Consider the following 24256-nt stretch of genomic DNA (forward strand, 5'->3'; position numbering starts at 1 on the left):
AGCACAGAACCTGATGTGGGGATGAAACCCATGGGTGGTAAGACCATAACCTGAGCCCACGTTGGACACCCAACCAGCTGAGCCACTCAGGCTCCTTTAAGAAAGATACAATTTCTAACTGCAGGCTTTCTCCAGACTGAAGCTGGCTGCTCTGTTCACACATCTGGGGAGGAGGGGAACAAGCTCCAGGCTGGGTAACTAGTTCAGAGGCAAAGTCTGCAGTTGGACAAAGAAATTCCCTCCCTTGAGTGCTGTGGGAAGAAAGTATATAGCTGTTCCAAGGACAAAGGACCCTGCCTGTGCCTGCCAGCCAGAGGCCCTTTATCAGTGGGCCTAAGTGGCACATCCCTGGAACCGGAACTGGGGCATGTGGAGCAGGATCCTTTAAGATATGGAGGTTTAAATCCCAGCCTAGCACTAGGGAGGCATGGAAGATGGGGGAGTGAGACAAACAACCTTGTTCACGTCAATGGAGCACTGTGAGGAGCCTGAGGCCCTTTGTTGGTGGGGTGTAGGGGAACTTCCCAAGAACCAGGGCACACAGAGTGGGATCCTTTAAGACATCAGGGTTTGAATCCCAGCCAAGTGCCTGGGAGGCCTGGGAGACTGTGAAATGAAAAAAAAAAAAAGCCCACTTGCACCAACACAGCACTGTGAGGACAATCTGAACAGAGTGGTTTGGGACACCTGGTTTGGGAAAGAGAGACTGGGGTGTCACCATTTTTCTCCCCATAACCAACAAGGTGTGACTGCAGGGAGTGGACAAAGGGCCCACAGTGGAGGCAGACACGTCTACATCAAACCACGCCTCTCCAAGCCTGGTAACTGTTTATCTACCATAGCAAGATTGACACTGACCAACCAGATAGCCCCTCCTCTACACCAGTGCTGCCACCTGTTCCAAGGCACTCAGCGGTTCTGCATTTTCTGATTTAGTTCTTAGTCAATTCTTATATATATTCTTATATATATGTATTCTTATATATATTCTTATATGTATATAAATTCTTATATATGTATTTTATATATATAATGTATATATATACATATATATGTATACATGTATATGTATATATGAGTATATACATATATGTGTATGTATATATGTGTGTATATATATACGTTTTTCTCTTCCTTTTCTTCCTTTTATTTCTTCCCTTCTCTAGTCTGGTTATTCTGGTTATTAGTTTGTTTAAGCAGACATATTTCATCTATTCTCTTTCAACCTGTTCTGTATCTCCTTCTTTATCTTCCTCTCACTCTCTGGATTAAGCCATATAGTTTCTCTGCCTGGCCAATTTTCTTTTCTTTTCTTTTTTCCCCACCCCTGTCATTTCTCTCTTTGTATGGGATAAAGCTTCTTCCACCACTGTCACGCCCCCTTTTTAAATTTTTTTCCTGGGTTCCTTCAACAAACAAATCAAAGCACCCCTGGTGGAAGGTCCAAAACATCACTACAAGTAGGGAGATAAAGCAACCAGAGCCACAACAAGAGAGAGCATGTGGCACGCTCCAAAAACACCTCCTGAAGGGTCAGGCTCTGGACAGTGCATGACCCCTTTTTAATATAGTAGTGCTTGCAGGTACAGGACACATAACATGATTTTAAAACACATAAGGGACAGAAAACTAGCCAAAATGACAAAATGGAAGAATTATCCTCAAAGTAAATTCCAGGAAGAAATGACAACTAAAGGATTGCTCAAAACAGATATAAACAATATATCTGATCAAGAATTTAGAATAATAGTCACAAGATAAATCATTCAGCTTGAAAAAAGCATAGCAGGGGCACCTGGGTGGCTCAGTCAGTTACGTGTCTGACTTCAGCTCAGGTCATTATCTCACAGTCCGTGAGTTCGAGCCCCACATCAGGCTCTGTGCTGACAGCTCAGAGCCTGGATCCTGCTTCAGATTCTGTGTTTTCCTCTCTCTCTGACCCTCCCCTGTTCGTGTTGTGTCTCTCTCTGTCTCAAAAATAAATAAACGTTAAAAAAAAAGCATAGAAGACAACAGAGAATCTATTGCTGCAGAGACCAAGGAACTAAAAAGTAGTCATGACAAGAAATATTGTAAATGAAGTGCAAAATAAACTAGATGCAGTGACAGCGAGGAGAGAAGAAGCAGAGGGGAGAACAAGTGAAACAGAAGATAAAATTATGGAAAATGATGAAGCCAAGAAAAAGAGATAAGGAAGTACTAGACCACGAGGGGAGAATTAGAAAAATAAGTGATTCGATGAAATGTAATAATACCCATATGATAGGAGTTCCAAAAGAAGAGACAGAAGGGGTCAGAAGGTTTACTTGAACAAATTATAGCAGAGATTTCCCCAAATCTGGGGAAGGAAGCAGACATCCAAATCCAGGAGGCACAGAGAACTCCCTTCAGACATAACATGAATAGGTCTTCTCCACGATATATCATAGTGAAACTGGCAAAATACAAAGATAAAGAGAGAATACTGAAAGCAGCTAGGGAGAAACAGTCCTTAACCTACAAGGGTAGACACATAAGGGTAGTAATAGACGTGTCCACTGAAGCTTGGCAGGCCAGAAGGGAGGTGGTAGTAAATATTTAATGTGCTGAATAGGAAATATATTCAGTCAAGAATCATTTATCCAGCAAGGCTGTCATTCAGAATAGAAGGAGAGATAAAGAGTTTCCCAGACAAACAAAAACTGAAGGAGTTCATGACCACTAAACCAGCCCTACAAGAGATCCTAAGAGGGACTCTGAGTGGAATGCTGCAAAGACTACAAAGGACCAAAGACATCACTGCAAGCATGAAACCTACAGATAACACAATGACATTAAACCCATATCTTTCAATAATAATTTTGAATGTAAATGGACTAAATGCTCCAATCAAAAGACATAGAGATTAAAATGGATAAAAAAACAAGATCCATTTATATGTTGTCTGCAAGACACCCATTTTAGACCTGAGGAAACCTTCAGATTGAAAGTGAGGGGATGGAGAACCATCCACCATGCTACTGGAAGTCAAAAGAAACCTGAGTACCAATACTTATATCAGATGAACTACATTTTAAAATAAGGCTGTAAAAAGAGATGAAGAAGGACATTACATCATAATTCCGGGGGTCTATACACAAGAAGAGGTAACAATTATAAATGTATATGTACCCAATTTGAAAGCACCCAAATATATAAAACAATTAATCACAAACAGAAGCAATTTACTGATAAGAATACGGTAATTGCAGGTGACTTTAATACTCCATTTACAACACTGGACAGATCGTCTATGCAGAAAATCAATAAAGAAACAATGGCCCTGAATGGCACACTGCACCAGATGGACTTGACAGATATATTCAGAACTTTTCATCCAAAAGCAGCAAAGTACACATTCTTATAGAAGGAATGCACATGGTACATTCTTCAGGATAGATCACATACTGGGTCACAAAACAACCCTCAATAAATATAAAAGAATTCAGATCATACTATACATATTTTCAGATCACAATGCTATGAAACTTGAACCACAAGAAAAAGTCTGGAAAACCTCCAAATGCATGGATGTCAAAGAACATCCTACTAAAGAATGAATGGGTCAACCAGGCAATTAAAGAAGAAATTTAAAAATATATATAGAAAAAAATAAAAATGAAAGCATGACATCCCTTTGGGATGCAGCAAAGGCAGTCCTAAGAGGAAAATACATTGCAATCCAGGCCTATCTAAAGAAACAAAAAAAAAATCCCAAATACAAACTATAACAGCACACTAAAGGAACTAGAAGCAGAACAGCAAAGAAATCCCACCGCCAGCAGAAGAAGAGAAATAATAAAGATCAGAGCAGAAATATACAATATAGAATAAAAAAAAAAGTATAACACATAAACGAATCTAAGAGCTGGGTTTTTTTTGAAAAAATAAATAAAATTGATAAACCCCTAGCCAGGCTTCTCAAAAAGAAAAGAGAGAGGACCCAAATGGGTAAAATCACGAATGAAAAAGGATAGATCACAAACAGCACAGAAATAAAAACAATTATCAGAGACTACTATGAAAAATTATATGCCAACAACTGGACAATCTGGAAGAAATGGACAAATTCCTAGACACCCACACACTACCAAAACTCAGATGGGAAGAAATAGAAATTTTGAACAAACCCGTAACTAGTGAAGAAATTGAATCAATTATCAAAAATCTCCCAACAAATAAGAAGGCTGGGCCAGATGGCTTCTCTGGGGAATTCTACCAAACATTTAAAGCAGACTTAATACCTATCCTTCTCAAGCTGTTCCAAAAAGTAGAAATGGAAGGAAAGCTTCCAGACTCATCCCATGAAGAGAGCATTACCTTGATTGCCAAACCAGAAAGGGACCCCACAAAAGGAGAACTACAGACCAATTGAACATGGATTCAAAAATTCTCAACATGATACTAGCAAATCGAATTCATAAAAAGAATTATTTCACCATGATCAAATAGGATTCAAATGGGATTCCTCAACAGGATACTAGAAAATCGAATTCAACAGCGTATAAAAAGAATTATTCACCTTGATCAAATGGGATTTCTGGGCTTCAGGGCTGGTTCAATATTCGCAAATCAATGTGATACATAACATTAATAAAAGAAAAGATAAGAACCATATATCCCATGCAGAAAAAGCATTTGACAAAATACAGTGTCTTTCTTAATAAAAACCCTCAAGAAAGTCAGGATAGAAGGAATATACCTAAACATCATAAAAGCCATATATGAAAAGCCCACAGCTAATATCATCCTCAATGGGGAAAAGCTGAGAGCTTTCCCCCTGAGATCAGGAACATGACAGGTATGTCCACTCTCACCACTGTTGTTTAACATAGTGTTGGAGGTCCTAGCCTCAGCAGACAACAAAATGAAATAAAAGGCATCAAAATTGGCAAAGAAGAAGTCAAACTTTCACTTTTCAGAGATGACATGGTACTCTACATGGAAAACTTGAAAGATTCCACCAAAAGGCTGCTACAACTGATACATGAATTCAGAAAAGTTCCAGGGTACAAAATCAACGTACAGAAATTTGTTGCATTTTCATACACCAATAATGAAGCAACAGAAAGATTAATCAGGAAATTGATCCCATTTACAACTGCACTAAGAATCATAGAAAACCTAGGAATAAACCTAACCAAAGATCTTAAAGATATGTATGCTGAAAACTATATAAAACTTATGAAGGAAATTGAAGAAGATTCAAAGAAATGGAAAAACATTTCATGCTAATGGATTGGAAGAACAAATATTGTTAAAATGTCAATACTACCCAAAGCAATCTATAAATGCATTCCCAATCAAAACTGCACTGGCATTCTTCTCAAAGCTAGAACAAACAATTGTAAAATTTGTATGGAACTACAAAAGACCCCAAATAGCCAAAGTAATGTTGGAAAAGAAAATCAAAGCAGGAGGTATCACAATCTTGGACTTTAGCCTCTACTACAGAGCTGTAATTATCAAGACAGTATGGTATTGGCACAGAAACAGACACATGGACCAAGGGAATAGAATAGAGACTCCTGATTGGACCCACAAATCTATGGCCAACTAATCTTTGACAAAGCAGGAAGAGACTGGAAAAAAGACAGTCTCTTTAACAAATGGTGCTGGGAGAACTCGATAGCAACATGCGGAAGAATGGAACTGGACCATTTTCTTACACCATATACAAAAATAAGCTCAAATATATGAAACACCTAAATGTGAGACAGGAAACCATCAAAACCCTAGAGGGAAAAACAGTCTCTTTGACTTCTTTGACCTCAACTGCAGCTATTTGTTGCTTGACATGTCTCCAAAGGCAAGAAAATTGAAAGCAAAAATGAACTATTGGAACCTCATGAAGATAAAAAGCTTCTGCACTGGAAAGGAAACAACAAAACTAAAGGCAACCGACGGAATGGGAAAAGATATTTACAAATGCCATATCGGATAAAGGGTTAGTATCCAAAATCTATAAAGAACTTAAACTCCACACCCAACAAGAAGTGGGCAGGAGACATGCATAGACACTTTTCCAAAGAAGACATCCAGATGGCAAACAGACATGCAAAAAGATGCTCAACATCACTCCTCATCAGGGAAATACAGATAAAAACCACACTGAGATACCACCTCATGCTGGTCAGAGCGGCTAAAATGAACAAATCAGGAGACTATAGATGCTGCAAGGATGTGGTGAAATGGGAACCCTATTGCACTGTTGGTGGAAATGAAAACTGTTGCACTTGCTCTGGAAAACAGTGTGGAGGTTCCTCAAAAAATTAAAAACAGAACTACCCTACGACCCAGGCTTAGCACTACTAGGAATTTATCCAAAAGATACAGGAGTGCTGATACATAGGGGCACTTGTACCCCAATGTTTATAGCAACAATAGTCAAATTATGGAAAGAGCCTAAATGTCCATCAAGAAGTTGTGGTTTATATATACAATGGAATACTAGTTGGCAATGAGAAAGAATGAAATCCTGCCATTTGCAGCAACGTGGATGGGAGTGGAAGGTATTATGCTAGGTGAAATAAGTCAGTGAGAGAAAGACAGATATCATACGTTTTCACTCATATGTGGAACTTGGGAAACTTAACAGAAGACCATGGGGAAAGGGAAGGGGAAAAAATAGTTAACCAGAGAGGGAGGGAGGCAAACCATAAGAGACTGTTAAATACAGAGAACAAAATGAGGGTTGATGGGGGGGCAGAGAGGGGAAAATGGGTGATGGGCATTGAGGAGGACGCTTGTTGGGATGAGCACTGGGGGTTGTATATAAGGGATGAACCATGGGAATCTACCCCCAAAACCAAGAGCACTCTGTAGACACCATATGTTAGCCAATTTGCAACAAATTATATTTAAAAAAAATTTTGCCTTCTTTTACTTTATTTCTCTGTGTGTGCACACATGTAATTTTTTGTTCCATCATCAACTCTACTAATAAACTCTAATAAATTAACGATAAACCCACAAGATCAGTTATCTAGTCATATTCAAAATGTCCTCCCCAAAACTCTATCTACTTTTTTTTCTTTTTTGATCCACGATTCAATCAGTGTTAATGCATTGCATTTGAATGCAATGTAATGTTTAGTCTTTTTCAGTCTGTAAATAAGCACTCCAATTATTCTCTTGTGACAGTGACTTTGGGAATATGGAGGCCAACTGTGTTAATCGAATGTGAATTATAAGTGATTATTAACATATTTTTTCTTTTTATCTCTTCTCTAGTTTATCAATGTGCTTTTTTTCAGAAAGTAAAAATTTGTAAAACTACCTGTTTGTTTGTTTTTGCATTTCACTACTGGTGGCATTAGGGAATCAGTTCATAAGTGTTAGGGAGGGGAGTGCTTGGTATTGTCAACAATAGGCAAAGAACCGGGGTTTCACAGTTTCTAATCTATGATGGTGAGCATGGATCATCAGAAATCTCCCACCATAGAAGCCATTCAATGCTTCTGTGGTCCTGTAGGAGCCTAGGTAAACAATCTTATGCACTCTCAAGGTCAGTGTGATGAATCAAGGGTTTGTAATAAATTCTTTCATTTGACTTTCATGTAACTTTACCACACCAGCAGTAACTGTCTCCTCCAGACTCCAGAAAAGCAGTGAAGAATACATAGGGGGACTATAAAATTTTCCTCATAAGGGGGATACTTTTTAGACTGAGAGTGACATTATCAATAATTGAGCCAAGAGTACAGGTGTTAACTGAGAATGTCCCAGGTAAATGGGGTGTCTGGAAGAATTAGGGAGGTTGAGGCCTTGCTTTGGAGACACAAAGGAGGGGTTTCTCAGAATTGATGCCAAGGAGGTTTTTCTAATCCCAAACCAATGTACCTTCATGCAAGGATGAACTCAAACTGATGGTGCCCATTACCAGATGTCCAGTCCATGCCCTCTGCCACCCTCATCAGGGCAGTTCTGTATCTACACACCAGCTTGGCTCTGCCCCTGCATGGAGCTATGGAGAGCAGTGGCTTGTCTGAGAAGTTCAAACCAAGAAGTTTTTGTTTGTTTTATTTACATCTGAACGGATATTTATTCAACACTTTAGTATGATTGACAGAGAAAAGTATGAAACTAAAAAAAGCTTTAAATTTTAGGAGAAAATGACGTTTAAATGAGCAGGGGGGCTATTCAAATTATTTAACAACCAGCACAGCATTGGCATTGACCAATCAGAATGGATGACGGCCTGATGTCCCATCTTACAGAGTTGACCTGTGGGCCAAACGTCCTCCCTTTAGTGGGTGGGTCATGGGGAGAAGAAGAGTGACTGGAAGGATTGAAGCCACAGCAAGTTATCTATGACTACTGAATTATGTTAATACTTTACAGTCCATTTAGCTGAATGGATATTCACTAGCCTAATGTCAGCCTCACTAAGGGGTGTATTCAAGGTAGTTTTCAAACAGGTCCATAATCTTAACACTGCTTCTTCTTGAGTTTATTTAGGAAATGTACAGAAAGAAGTGGTACTAGGTCAAATCTAAGTGGAAGTAGACATAAGTCATAGAGGATAGAAGGCAAGAAAACAACCAGTTGGGAAAAAAAGTAAGAAAAAAGAAAAGAATCATTTTAATATACGAATTTAAGTTAAAAAAACCCTTCCAAACACATCATTACAATATCAATTTCCTGCAAAGGGTTACTAGGCCATAGATTTAAAGTTAAAAGTGTGTTTATAGAAATAAATCATAGATTAGTCCAGCAAATATTTATGACTATGGCCACACTCTGCTGGGTAGGAGAGGCACACACACTCACAAGGAGACAGGCACAGGCACAGAAAATTGGTATCTCTTTCCTTCTCTCCTCATTGGTGTTTGAGGTGTATTTCCAGCACCCTTCCAGTCCTTCATTGGCCATATCCAGTCTGTGAACAACTCCAAATCTGTCTTGAAATTTATTCTTTAATACTCAAGTAGGACCCTCCTTCAGGTAGATGTCCCTCCTTGAACACCTTCCTACTATCTAGGTGAAGTGACCTCATCCTTTTGGGTTCTCTCCACTACATAACTCACTACCTGCTTGAATATGCCTGTTGACATATGCCCCCCCCCATCCCAAACTGCAGATTCTTGGTGACAGGTCTTGACAAAGTGGGTGGGGTAGAAAGCAGGGAATGGGGGCAACAAATGTGGAACAGACCCAACTTGAATCAAAGTCACGTCCCAGAGCTGGTCGACTGGTGAGTGACAACTTTGGAGAAGATAGTATGGAGACATGAGATTGAGGAATTGGCAGTGAGCTGGACTCTGAAGGAAGACAAGGAATAAGAAGGTGAGGTGGAAGCTGGGCAGGGATGAAAGTTTGAAGGCCTAAGAATAAGAATGTTTCTGACCTATCTGGGAGCAGTCAGTAGGTGAGCCAGGTTGGCTGGGATGGGGAGGTATGAGATGTAGGTGGGGGCCGGGCTGCCAAGGGCATTTAACCCCCTATTTGGTCTGTTGAAAGTGGCTAAGGAACTAAAAGAGAGTCTGTCTATGAAGCCCACAAAACTCCTCATTGTCCTCATCTCCCACACACATCCAAACCATCTACCCACCTGTCTGCCTTCTGAATGCCTCCCCGGGTTCTATCATTTTCTTTCCTCCCTAAGCTGAAGCCAACCTGGCCAGAGTTCTAGAGCATCCCCTTCCTTAGGTTCAACACTGCTTGCTCCACACTACAGCCCCTACAGAAGGTCCACCAAATCCAATCACCTGGCAAACATCCCTCTACCACCCAGAGCTATTTTGGAAAGTTCCTGTGGAGATGGCATATTCCATTGGCAGACTACAAAATGAATACTGTCCCATCATAGTAGGACACTTTCCTTAAAAGCTCATTTCCCAACAGATTACCCTTTAAAAATGACCCCAACTTTGTTTCTATGTCAGACAAGAATTGTTTCTCATAACAAAAACCTATCTGTTGCAGATATTTGTTGGGATTCTTTGGCTGCCTAGCTTTTGAAACCCTTTCTCTATTTGAAGAATCCCCCACTGTGGGAAATGAAAAAAATCAGATACCTAATTTTCCATCTTCTCTTGCCATTAAAGGACAGGCAGCTAAGCAGGGCATGGGGGGGGGTGGGTAGAGGCATTGAGGAGAGTGAGAGGTCAAGGTAGGCCTCAATGGTAGATCAGACTGAAACAAAGTCTTAGAAGAGGAAAGGGGTCAGCATGTGGGTTTCTGAGGAAGGGCATTCCAGGAAGAAGAAACAGCCAGTGTGAAAGCCCTGAGATAAGGCTGTGCCTTGTGTCTCCAGGGACCAGTAGGATCCAGTCTGCTGGAGTGGAAGCAACACAGAAGCCACATGGACCTTTATGCCTGGTAAGTCTATGGCTCCTCACCTGAGTGTAATGGACATTAATGCTGGATGTGAGCAGGTGGTAGTCTGGCCTAATTTGTCTGCTTTGTAGGGGCAGGAGGGGGCAGCCAGGAGGCCACAGGATAGCCCAGGTGAGACATGACAGCAGCTTCCACCAGTGGGTCAGATAGGAGCAGCAGTTGGATATTTAAGTATTATCTTGAAGAATATCCTAATAGTCAAGTATGAATAAATCTGAGAAGGAGGAACCCAGAATGATATGAAAGTTTCTTATTGTTGATTTGGTCGCATGAACAGCTGGAGTTATCTTTATCTGACTAGGGGAAGGTGGAACAGTGTTATTTTTTGGCACTGGGCTGACGTTAAGATTTCTATTTTAGAAGTTTGAATTCAACATGAGCACTAAATAATTATTCCCTAAAACTTTGGTCAGCTGAACTATGGAGGCAATGGCTCTGTTTGTACAGGTGCTAGACCTCCTTGGGGATTGAGACTTTAACTCCTACCCCTAGATGCAAATTTGGAAAGGCTGGACCAGAGTGGCTCTGCCTAAGTTTTAGGGAGAGTCAGCACAATGCCACGGGTCTGTGGAGCACCAGGCTCAGGTACAGTACAGTCACCCATTATCTCTGTGCTTTAGAGAACAATGGCTGAACACCAGAGTGAAGTCCGAGTCCTATAACTCTGAGTCTAAGCCTAGAACAGCAGGGAACCATGCCCAAGTAGACATGTGCCCACAAGCTTCTAGCAGCCCCAGGAGGCAGCAAGAAAGCTTCCAGCAGCAAGGTGATCAGGTGCTGCTCTCTCTGTCTTTCCACCATCTTCACTTCATGTATTCCATTTTTTTATCTGTTAATCTGATTGGCAGAAATTATCGTTGTATCATTTTGCATTTTTATGATTCCTAGAAGGGCCTAAGCATCCTATTCAAGTACTAACTTAACACCAAATTATTGCTATTTCTCTTATTGACTTTTTGATGCCTGCCTTATTCTCTTCTCTCTGGAAACAGTTCTTTGTGCTATGTAATGCATTGGTTGCAAACATGGCTGCCCAGAGCTCAGTTGAAGAGTCAGTATAGACTAACTGTGGTTTCTGAGCCCACTTCTAAATGTTTGGGAGAGATGATCTAACTAATCTGATGGATCTAATTTCTGGGACAAGAAACTCTGGTATTCAGGGTCAGTTCATTCAGGCCCACAGCCTGGATAGCTTCTCTGATAAGGAGGGATGTAACAGTGAGAAAATGATGGTAGAAGAAATGAATGCCAGCTCTAGTACATTTTACAGCAGAGATATATCCTCCAGACAATTCCAGTGATGGAAGTTTGCTTTGTTCTCCACAGTGGTCACAAGTTCTTATCCAAAAGTGGCCAGTTATGTGACTTGTACTTAACCAATAGGTAATTAGAAATCTTTATGTTTTTGAGAAGGGGGAGGACATTTGCAAGATGGTGTTTTGGAAATTTTATTCTGACAGTATGTTAGATGCAAGGAGGAAGGAAAAAAGTGAAGGAAGATTGAGCTGGAAATATGTTCTAACAACAAACCACAAGTTGAAGAGAGACTAACATGTAGAAAACAACAACAACGAACCACACCATGCAATATTAGTTGGTATATTAGTGGATGTGAACACATCCTGTTAGGTAACAGACATGGTTCAAATTATGGCAGTAGTATTTTATTAGTGTTTACACACTACAGCTCAATATAAAATGCTAACTCAAACCTCAACACTTACCTACATTAACTGATGAATCTTAACACTTGGGAGCTCAGCGATTTCGTGTCTGGCCAATGACTATAAACATTTGGGTCTTAAATACCGCTTCTATTATTTGGCTAATATGTAGCTATTTTTCATATGTCTGCTCTCAGGTTGTGATTTTAAAAAAAATCTTCACAGTAATCATCCAAACTACCTGAAAGCCCTCTATTCAGAGTGACAAAGCATTTTCTACAATCCACTCCTAGTCCTGCCCCAAATATAATCAACGCTTTTTGCTATTTTTGTGACATAATTATTATGCTACTCCATCTGAGGTTAGGGTGTGGGTCAGAATGTAGCGAACATGCTCATATAAGAGCAAAGGCCTTTTGAAAAAACAGGCCATCACCTAACTGGCCACACCTCTGTTGTCACACTACATAACACAGGAAAAGCCAATATGCCTATGACATAGCTGTACCAAAAACTGACTGACTCAGAGTCCAAAGAATGTAGGATGAGAGAAGGAAAGATCTAGAGAAATAAACTGGTCATGGACCTCAGCCTAGCACTTTCTGAAGCCATCAAGCAATATAAACCCTCCAACGTATTACTGACAGGAACACTTACAAGATGACATAAAGTTGAGTGGTCAGGGAAAGTTAAGGTCAGAGTAAGAAAAGAATGCTCTGAAGTGAATGCTCCTTTAGTGTGTGAAAAAGGCTTGTCTTACTGTATGGTTGGCCGTTTGTTATCTTTGTGTGGGATCTGGGAGAGGGGCAGGGTTGTACCCATACAATGTTTGTACAACCAGGTAGGTAGCATGGGACATGCTCTGGCTTACTTCATGATGCCTTTGGCCAGGATGCCAGGTGGATTAATGGAGCCATAAGGTGGATTGAAATCTGGGAATGCAAGCCAGTAATTAAGAATGAGACATTGGACCAAGGGCCCGCCCCAAGCAAACAGATGGGTAGAATTTGTGTTTGCTTTCCCTTCACCTCCTCATTTCAATTTCCTGCTGTAATACCTTCTAACCCTAAGTTTTCAAACCCTCCACCCTTGTCTGCTCCAGAAACTATGAAAGTTGTACTTCTTTCATTACCACCCACCCATTGGTATTTCTCCATGGCCTGTTCTCAGTCATTTGTCATGAGGAAAGTAAGCTAATATATTACCAGGACAGGGCAGCCAGCTTGTGGCATATCCCTTCTTGGAGGCATCACACGATGGAACTTTTGGCTTTGCAGCAAACATGTGGAAGTCGCATTTCAGGCAGATGACCCTTCCTAGTATCCTCAGATCAGATGCTTTAGGTGACTGCTTACTTTAACTCCACAGAAAACTGTTCAAAGAAGTGCTGTGAAATAGCACATTAAGTATAATCACTAATGAAACAAAAGAATCAGGTAGATGTTCAGGGACTGATTGGCCTCTTTGATTGAGTATAAGGAAAAAAGCTACCCATTTTTGTTAGCACAAGTTCAGATTTAAAACACTTGTTTTGGAAGCCAAAGGTAAAGTCACTGTTACAGAAAATAATTTTATTTTTCTAATTTTCCTTGTATAAGGAAACTGCATCCAATTGCACATGGCAATCCTCATGGGATGAGGCTCATTTTGTTGTATCCTGACTGCAGAAGGTGACTGATTCTCCCAGATTTAGTTATTTCTTCAAAGTAAGCAGCAATGTGGAACCCAGAACCCCTGGTCCTGAGAACCTGTCTCCTGCATGTTGAATTTCACAGTGTTCCCTAAGCCACAAAAATAGATTTAACTTTGTTGTTGCTTTTGAAGTTCCTGTTATTCACAAATTCTCTTTTGTCTTTGCATTTCCTCCTACTTCATCATCTAACTTGTTCTTTTGTCATTTCTTTAAAGGAAAGAAGTCATCAAGTTTTTGCCCTCTAATTATGGTTACTCTCTGTTGTCTCTGATGGGCCTTTCCTTATCTTTATTCTTACCATATCCTTATTAGCCATAACTACACTTCAGTATGAAAGTTTTATTTTCACAGGATGTACAAACAACAATTAAGCTCCTCAACATCCCTTATAGGTTGCCAAGTACTCACACTTGGTTCCAAGTATTATAATTATTATTTTTATTTTGACCTTGAATTTATTACAAAATATCCTGGACATTGAATGCTATTCAACTTAAAATGTAACTGAGGCTTTCTTTTTTTTTTATTTTTTATTTTTTTAATGTTTTGTTTATTTGTGAGTCACAGAGAGACAGAGCATGAACGAGGAGGGTCAGCGAGAGGGAGACACAGAATCTGAAACAGGCTCCAGGCTCTGAGCTGTCAGCACAGAGCCCGACGCGGGGCTCGAACTCACGGACCGCGAGATCATGACCTGAGCCGAAGTCAGCTGCTCAACCGACTGAGCCACCCAGGCGCCCCGAGGCTTTCTTTTTTTAAAACAATATAATACTGACAATAAAAAATTATCCAGAACATCTGCCTCTACCCCACCAAAGATAAACTGCTGTAGGAATTATCATCTTGTAATAAAACTAGAAAACAAATAAGTAGAAGATTTTGTTCAAAGATTGAACAATAGACTGTGTGGGAAGAGAATCAAACAAGGTAAGTCCTACAATTGTCTCAGCTTCCTTTCTGGAGGCAATGTCCAGCCTGCAGCACAGGGAAATGGATCCTAAAGAGATCCCAGAGGACTAAATGAATTGAAAGAAAAAGACCATAGTGTGGGAAGACAAAACAGCAGAGTACTAAAAGGGAAGGGCTACAAAGAAAGAGTGCTTCAGAGATGTGTGGGACTTCCTGCCAGTCTGAGAATCAACTAGTGTGTGTATAAAATTAAATTACAGAAGCATGAGAACCACCAGAAAGTAGTGTATCAACACAAAAAAAACTCACCCAGGAAGATGGAGAGACTTTATAATATTTCTGGGCCAAGACCCCGGAAGATTCAGAAGAGTCACACCTTAGGAGTGGGGTTAAAGTAACACTACAATAAAGGCTGCCTTACACCCACCTGAAAAAAGCTTTAAAACCAACCTATAAAAACTTCTGTAGCAAACTTAACTGCTCACAAAAACAAAGTACAATTCTCTTTAAAGGAATACAATAAAATCCAGGATCCAACAATGTAAAATTTGCAATTGATACAAACAGGTGCAATTGATACAAACAAATTTCAACAAATGAACTCAGGACTGACACAGATGATGTAATCAGCACACAAGAACTTTAAAATACCTACTATAAAAAAGTATTTTCAATGATCTAAAGAAAAAAATTATGAGAAGAGAAATGAATGATACACTTAAGAGACATAAATGGAACATACAAAACTGAAATCCAATGTCTGAAATGAACACATACACTGTATGAGATTAACAGCAGATTAACTCCTGCAGAAAGAAATTAGTTAGCTTAAAGACATAGCAATGGACCCAGAGGGAAGCACAAGAGAGAAAAAAATGACTGAAAAGGAGTCAAAAGACCATCAATTACTTATTGGACAATAACAAGTAATCTAACATATCTATAATTGGAGTACCAGAGGAAAGAAGTGGAGGGGGAGAGATTGAAAAATAGTTGAAAAAACAATGGCCAAATTAAAAAAATTCAATATAGTTAATATATTAGTTTCAAGTATACAATATAGTGATTCAATGATTCTATACATGTCCTCAGTGCTCATTATGATAAATGTACCCTTAATCTCCACCACTATTTCACCCATCCTCCCACCCACCTCCCCTCTTGTAACCATCAGTTTGTTCTCTAAATTCAAGAGTCTGGTTTTTGTTTTATCTCCTTTTTTCTCTGTTTTGTTTCATAAATTCCATATATGTGTGAAACATATGATATTTGTCTTACTCTGACTGACTTATTTCAATTAGCTTAATACTTTCTAGCTTCATCAATGTTGCAAAGAGCAAAGTGTCATTCTTTTTTATGGCTGAGTAATATTTCATTGTGTGTGTGTGTGTGTGTGTGTACATCTTCTTTATCTATTCATCTTGTTGATGTACACTTGGACTGCTTCGATAATTTGGCTATTGTAAATGATGCTGAAATAAACATGGTGCATATATCCCTTTGAATTAGTGTTTTTGTATTCCTTGGGTAAATAGTAGTGGAATTACTGGAGAATAGGGTAATTCTATTTTTAATTTTTTCAGGAAACTCCATAGAGTTTTCCACAGTAGCTGAACCAGTTTGCATTCACACCAACAGTTCACAAGGTTCCTTTTTCTTCACATCCTCACTAACACTTGTTGTTTCTTGTGTATTTTATTTTAGCCATTCTGACAGGTGTGAGGTGATTGTGGTTTTGATTTGCATTTCCCTGATGGTTAGCAATGCTGAACATCTTTTCATTTGTCTGTTGGCTATCTGTATGTTTTTTTTCAGGAAATACCTATTCATGTCTTCTGGCTATTTATTTGTTTGTTTATTTATTTTAATTTATATCCAAGTTAGATAGCATATAGTGCAATAATGATTTCAGGGGTAGAATCCAGTGATTCATCCCCTACATATAACATCCAGTGCTCATCCAAACAAGTGTCTTCCTTAATCCCCTTTGCCTATTTACCCATCTCCCCACCCAAAACCCCTCCAGTAACCCTAAGTCTGTTCTCTCCATTGTTCTCTCAGTCTGTTCTCTATATTTAAGAGTCTCTTATGTTTTGTCCCCTCCCTATTTTTATATTATTTTTGCTTCCCTTCCCTTATGTTCATCTGTTTTGTATCTTAAATTCCACATATGAATGAAGTCATATGATATTTGACTTTCTCTGATTGGCTAATTTTGCTTAGCATAATACACACCAGTTCCCCTCACATTGTTGCAAATGGCAAGATTTCCTTTTTTTTAATTGCCGATATTCCATTATATATATATATATATATATATATGTATGTATATACATACACAAAAATATATCTCACATATTCTTCATCCATTCCTCTGAATGGACCTTTGGGCTCTTTCCATACTTTTTTTTGCCCATGTTTTAACTGGATGATGATGATGATGATGACAATGACGATGATTGGTGTAGAGTTATACCAGTTCTTTATATATTTTGGGTACTAACCCTTTATCAGATATGTCATTTTTAATTATCTTCTCCCATTCAGTAGCCTGTCTTTTAGTTTGTTGGTAGTTTTTGTTTGTTGTTCTGTTTCTTGGCCTTTTATGTGTAAGTCTAGGTTTTTTATTTGACATTTTTCTTGCTTATTGAGGTAGGCCTATATTACTATAAAGTTCCCTCTTAGAACTGCTTTTGCTGCATCCCAAAGACTTGGACCTTTGTGTGTTCATTTTAATTTGTCTCCATGTATTTTTTTTTTAATTTCCTTTTTTATTTCTTGGTTGTTTAGTAGCATATTGTTTAACCTCCATGTATTCGTGTTCTCTCCAGATTTTTTCCTGTGATTGATTTCTAGTTTCATAGCATTGGGTTTGTAAAAGATGCATGGTATGACTTCAATCTTTTTTAATTTCTTGAGACTTGTTTTGTGGTAATGGGTAAAGCTTTTTTCAAATCTGATGGAAGCTGAAAATCCATTTATGCAAGAACTTCAACAAATACCAAGAAGAAAGGAAAAGGAAACCTTACTTCTTGTTTTCATTTTAAAATATCTTTTAATAATGTCACTACTTAAAGCAAAAATAGCAACCCTGGAACACCTGGCTGGCTCAGTTGGTAAAACATGTGACTGTTGATCTTGAGGTCATCAGTTCAAGCCCTATGTTGGGTATAGGGATTACTAAAAGGGGCGTGATAGAGAGAGAACACTGTTTTGTGGAAGTTATGAGATATAGAGAAGCAAAATGAATGACAAAAATAGCCAGAAGGACAAGAGGGAAAAATGGAAGCATGATGTCATAATGTTCTTATGCTATACATAAATAGATATTATTTAAAGGTGACTGTGATGACTTAAAAATGTATGATGCAAAAAAGAATGTATAGTTAATATGCAAATAGTGTAGAAAAAGTCTCTAACCAAACAGAAGAAGAGTACACAAATATCAAACAAAAATAAAATAAAGAGTACACAAATTATCAATATGAGGAACGATAGGAGGTTTTCACTATGAATCTCATAGACATTAAAATGATAACAAAGGAATATCATAAACAACTTAGGGTAATAAGCTTGACAACTTAGATGGAATGGACATATTCTTTGAAAGACACAAACTACCAAAAGTCATTCAAGAAAAAGATAAGCTGAATAGCTTTACACCTATATTAAATAATGAATGTGCAGATAAAGTCATTGGACAAAGAAAACCTCAGGCACTGATGGCTTTACTGATGGATTCTACCAAACATTTTAAGAGGAAATAATATCAATTTTCTGCCAGTGCAGAAACCAATGATACCAAAACCAAAACAATGATACCAAAACCAAAACCAAAACCAAAACTAAACGAAGATTTTAATAGAAAACTACATACTTATAAGCCTCATGAAAATATCTATTAATATTCAAAAAATATTAGTAAATCAAACCCAACAACGTATATATCATGACCAAATGGGGTTGTACCAGAAATGCAAGGTTGGTATAACATTCAAAAATAAATTAATATAATTTACCTTATTAACAAACTAAAAACAATGACAACATAGGTCTAGATATGGAAAAAAAATTGAGAACATTCATTACCCATTCATGAAAAAACTCAGAAAATGAGCAGTTTGTGTGAACTTCCTCGTCCTGATAAAGGACATGTAGAAGAAAACCCCTAGCGCTAACATCATATTTAATAGTGAAAGAATAAATGCTTTCCTCCTAAGAGGAAAGATGTCTGCTCTCACAACTTCTAATTAACGTTGCTCTAGAGGTCTTAGCCAGTGCTGATAGGCAAAGAAAAGAAACAAAACTAAAGGTAAACAACAGAAAGGAAGAAATTTGTCTTTGCAGATGGCATAATTGTCCATGTAGAACATTCCAAAGAATCCACAGAAAAGCTACTAAAACTATTGACTTCAGCAAGGTCACAGGATTTGTCATTATATTTGTCTATATATATTTGTATATATATTTGTCATGTATTTTTATATACTAGCAATGAACATTTAGAAGTTTAAATTCAGGAAAAATATCTTTAATATTTTATAGACAAATAAAATATGTCTATATGTCAGACAAATACAAAATGCTTACAGATAAATCTAGCCAAAGAAATACATGTCTCATACACAGAAAACTACAAAATACAACTGAGACAAGTTTGGTAAGGTTTGTATGTATGGAGAGGAATACCATGTTCATGAATCACAGGACTCACTATTAAGAACTCAATTAGCCCCTAATTGATCTATAGACTCAATATAATTCCAATAAAATCTCAGCACTTTTTTAAATTAATTCTAAAATTTGTATGAAGATGCAAAGGACCCAAATGACCCAAACAAGTTAAAAAAAAAGCTAAAGAAATTGTACTACCTGATTTTAAGACTGCAAATAGCTAAGAGTGAAATGGCATAAAAATAAATACATAAATGAAACAAAATGAAAAGTCCAAAATGTACCCACACATGTTCAATCGATGTCTGATACAGGACCAAAGGTAATATAATAGGAAAAAGATAGTCTTTAAACAATGATAATGGAAAAATTAGATACCCATAATGAAACAAAATGAACCTCAATCCTTAACACATATAAAAAATTAACTTGAGGGGCGCCTGGGTGGCTCAGTCAGTTAAGTGTCCAACTTTGGCTCAGGTCATGATCTTGTGATTAATGGGTTTGAGCCCCATATCCGTGAGCTGTCAGCACAGAGCTTGGAGCCTGTTTCAGATTCTGTGTCTCCCTCTCTCTCTGTCCCTCTCCTGCTCATGCTCTGTCTCTGTCTCTCAAAAATAAATAAACATTAAAAAAATTAAAAAAGTAACTTGAAATAGATTATAGACCTAAATATAAGAGCTACACCTATAAAACCTCTGAAGAAAATTCCAAGAGAAAATCATCATAAATATAAGTTGGGCAAGGATTTTGTAGAAAGGATACAAAAAACAACTCATTAATAAGAAGACACTCCAAAAAAAATTAATAAAATGTTTCAACAGACACTTCACCAAAGAAGGTATAAAAAAAAAAGAAAAGATGGAAGTGGAAAATAAGCACATTAAAAGATACTCATTAGAAAATTCAGATTAAAACCACAATAAAATATCACCTCACCCCCACTAGAATGGTTAAAATTTCAAAGGCAGACAATACCAAGTGTTGGCAAGGATGCTAAGGAACTAAATTTCTCATATATTAAGTGTGAGAATGAAAATGATACAGCCAGTTTGGAAAACACTTAGGCAGTTTCTTACAAAATTAAACATATACTTCCATAATCCCAGCAATTAGATGTTTATGTATTTAGTCATGAGAAATGAAAACATATCCCACCACACACACATATGAAATACTGCTTAGAGAAATGTTTACAGAAGTTTTATTCAAAATACTGAAAACAGGAAACAACCCAAAAGTTCATCAATCAGTGAATAAAGTGAGATACATTCATGCAAGAAAATACTAATTGGCAATAAGAAAGGAACAAAAAGGATAGATGTAACAGCATGGATTAACCTCATAAGCATTAAGCTAAGTAAAAGAAACTAAAGTCAAATAACTATATGCTTCATGATTCCATTATGGCTGTTGCCATAGGGGTTGTCAATAGTTGCCAGGGACCCTGAGTAGTGGAAGGAATTGACTGGAAAGGGGAAGGAAAGGACTTTTGGGGTTGATGTAAACATTCTATATTTTAATTGTGGTTGTAGTTACACATTGTATGTGTCTGTCAAAATTCATTACACTATACCCTTAAAATGGATGACTTTATTAGATAATAATTATATATCAATACAGCTGATTAAATTTACTGAACTTTCACTATGCTACCACTCTTATCATTTCTGTTTTTGAAAATTATCTTCCAAACACAGAAGAATGGCTGAGGGTAACACAACTAGAAATTTTATATACTAGTAGAATATAGGTTGAAGAGACTTATATTTTCTAAAAACCAAGTTAAAAGTAATAAAAGAGAAGTTTGTTATCCAGTTTTGGATAAGATGGAATAGCTCCATTCCTTACAGGCCCCCCTTTATAAATAAAATCAGTAAGCAAAACAACAAAAAAAGCATAGTAAAACTGAACAGTGGGAAGAAGAAGATAGACTATCTAGTGATCTCAGAACTTAAGGAATATTGTGTGGTGAACTTCCTGGATTTCCTTATTGCTTCCCATACATCCTGGGCAAAAAGCCACAGAACCATCTAACCCAGAACTATCAATGGTCACAGAAAAAGGAAAAACAAAACAAAACAAAAAACAAAGCTCTAAGAAAAGTTTTTACCTGTAACCAAAGTCCAAGAAAAAGAGAGACAACAATAGGCAACATTTTTGGCAATATCCAACGCATTCCAACCAAAAGTCCATGTAAAAATTGTCCCCTGCCCACTGAAGTTTTGGCAAGACTATGCAAGAAGCTGGTCTTTCACTCCATCTTTCACTGCCCTATGGAAACAAGTGTTAGTACTCCAATTCTCCTGCAATGTCAATATGGTTGAGCAGGGAGATAATCTTCCATCTTTACCTGGCAGAATCAGGTAGTATGCATATTCCCCTTCCAAAGTAGTGTCAGAAGCGTTGAGCAAAGATATGATAGCTGAAACAAAAATCATTGACCTTCCATACATCTCTCACCTGGTACAAGCAGATGATGCTCCAATTTCCCTACTGGCAGAATCAGTGGGGTCTGGCATCAAGCTGAACCACCACTTCCATCTAGTAGCATATACAGGCTACATTTTTGCTGAAATGGTTTGGTAGGACCCATGGGAAGCTGAAAATACATATCCATCCAGCCGTCATGGTACATCTCAACAGGGGAACTGTTCACTAAAAAGAAGAAGATTAAATAGGATCTAGAGTGTCATAATATAATATCCAAAGCATCCATACACACCAACCCATGCCCATTTTAGCTTCAGCTGTACTGCCAGGATGCTGCCTGCACAGAATGCCCCAGCACCTACTGGCCTATACTCCATCTCAGCTCCAGCCACCCCTACAGGGAACCCTCTGGTCCTGAAACACCTTGGTTTACATCCCCTTTAGCTTTAGCTATTTGGCCAAAGTGCCTTCGTGTGTAGACCTCAGGTCTCCCCAGCTTGCATTCACGTTAGTTTCAACTATTCTGTCAGGACAATCTCTGCATAGAGAGCTCAGGGACACTCTAGTCCCCACACTGTATCGGATCCAGCTGCCCCACCAAGGCACCCTCTGCATAAGGCACCCCAGGACACCCCAGCTTGCATCGACTTCAGCTTTTGCTATTCTAACAGGGCACACACTAATTGGAAAGCTCCAGGACATCCAGTCCATGTCAGCCACAGCTTCGGCCAGGCAACAAAAGTCACCAAGCACACACAGTCTATATATAAGACAACCAAACGCAAGACCATTCTTTCAAAGTTAAGAGAAATGGCTGTTCCACCTAATCCATAGAAACAAACACAGGAAGTCAAGCAAAATGGGGAGACAGAGGATTATGCTCCAAAAGAAAACCATCTTAGAAAAGAAATGAAACAGGGATAAACAACATGCCTGATAAAAAATTTAGTTATAATATTAAAGATACTCACTGGGATGGAAAGAAGAGTGAAAGAACTCAAGGAGACTTTCAATAAAGAGATATAATTATAAAAAAGAACCAATTAGAGTTGAGGAATACAATAACTGAAATAAAAAACACTAGAAGAGGAGAAGCCAAGATGGTGGAAGAGCATGGAAGTCTTTTGTGTGTCTCACGTCCATGAAATACAGCCAGATCAACACTAAACCATCCTGCACACCTAGAAAACTTATTGGAGGATTAATACAACAATCTGCACAACCTGAACCACAGAATTCAGCAGGAATTCACACCAAAAGAAAGAGCACAAGGAAACAACAGCCAGGGATTTAACGAACACAGATACAAGCAAGATGTCTGAACCAGAATTTAGAATCATGATAATAAGAATACTAGCTGGAGTCGAAAATAGATTAGAATCCCTTTCCGCAGAGATAAAAGAAGTAAAAATTAGAATGAAATTAAAAATGCTATAACTGAGCTGCAATCACCGATGGATGCAGCGGTAGCAAGGATGGATGAAGCAGAACAGAGAATCAGCGATATAGAGGACAAACTTATAGAGAATAATGAAACAGAAAAAAGAGGGAGATTAAGGCAAAAGACCACGATTTAAGAATTAGAGAAATCAGTGACTCATTAAAAAGGAACAACATCAGAATCATAGGGGTCCCAGAAGATAAAGAGAGAGAAAAAGGGGTAGAAGGGTTATATGAGCAAATCATAGCAGAATATTTTCCTAACCTGGGGAAAGACACAGACATCAAAATCCAGGAAGCACAGAGAAGCCCCTTAGGTTCAACAAAAAACGACCATCAACAAGGTATATCATAGTCAAATTCACAAAATACTCAGGCAAGGAGAGAATTATGAAAGCAGCAAGGGAAAAAAAGTCCCTAATCTACAAGGGAAGACATATCAGGTTTGCAGCAGACCTATCCAGAGAAGCTTGGCAGGCCAGAAAGGAGTGGCAGGATATATTCACTGTGTGGATGGAACTGGATAGTGTTATGCTAAGTGAAATAAGTCATACAGAGAAAGACAGATACCATATGTTTTCATTCTTATGTGGATCCTGAGAAACTTAACAGAAGACCATGGGAGAGGGGAAGGAAAAAAATAAAAAAGTTATAGAGGGAGGGAGCCAAACCACAAGAGACTCTTAAAAACTGAGAACAAACTGAGGACTGATGGGGGGTGGGAGGGAGGGAAGGATGAGTGATGGGTATGGAGTAGGGCATCTGTTGGGATGAACACCGGGTGTTCATTGCATGGAAACCAATTTGACAATAAATTTCATATTAAAAAAATAAAAAAAAATGAAAATTAAAAAAATGTAAGGAAAACAGAAACACACACACACTAGAGGGAATCAGTAGCAGATTAGAGGATTCAGAAGAATGTATCAATGATCTAGAATGAAAAGCAACAAGCTGAACTGCTAAAGGAGAGTTTTTAAAAATGAGGACGGGTTAAGGGATCTCTTGGACAACGTCAAGCAAACAAGCATTTAGCATTATAGAGGTCCCATAGAAATAGAAAATGGGTTATAATATAGGAAAG

The sequence above is a fragment of the Prionailurus viverrinus genome, chromosome A3 (assembly GCF_022837055.1).
Source record: "Prionailurus viverrinus isolate Anna chromosome A3, UM_Priviv_1.0, whole genome shotgun sequence".
NCBI classification, from domain to species: Eukaryota; Metazoa; Chordata; class Mammalia; order Carnivora; family Felidae; genus Prionailurus; species Prionailurus viverrinus.